We start from the raw sequence: 550 nt of genomic DNA, 5'->3' as shown, positions 1-550 counted from the left end.
CTCTTAAATTTGCTGTACATCCTCCCATTTTTTTCCTGTGCATTTACTAACATTTTAAAATTATAATAACCGTCATTTTTACAGAAATATAATCAGACTATACATTCTTTTCAGCAACTTGTGTTTTCACTTAGTTGTGAAAATTATCGTGTTAGCATGTGTAGATCTGCCACGCCCCTTTTCATGGCTGCATGGTATTCCACTGTGTGATGTACCACAGTCGAAGCGATCTATTGGTGATAGACTTTGGGTTGTTTCTAGTTTTTCAGTATTACTACAATGAATAAACTTGCACATACATTTTTCGACAGTATACATGTGGGATAAAATCTTAAAAAAGAATTACTATGCCATATGATGTTTTTAGAGAGGGCGTTCTTCTGTGCCTTCCCTCAGTGGTGCAGGCTGGAACCACGATGATTTTAGTCACGGGATTCTTATGGGGCTCTATCAAGCACTGGGACATGGTGCCCGTGGTATGTGAGCTTTCCAGGGGACTATGGAAATGTTTATGAGACCTGGAAAAAAAAAATTGTCTCTAACATAGTAA

Source organism: Propithecus coquereli, unplaced genomic scaffold (assembly GCF_000956105.1).
Source record: "Propithecus coquereli isolate 6110/MARCELLA unplaced genomic scaffold, Pcoq_1.0 Scaffold272, whole genome shotgun sequence".
Taxonomy (NCBI): domain Eukaryota; kingdom Metazoa; phylum Chordata; class Mammalia; order Primates; family Indriidae; genus Propithecus; species Propithecus coquereli.
This window is presented reverse-complemented; position numbering follows the sequence as displayed.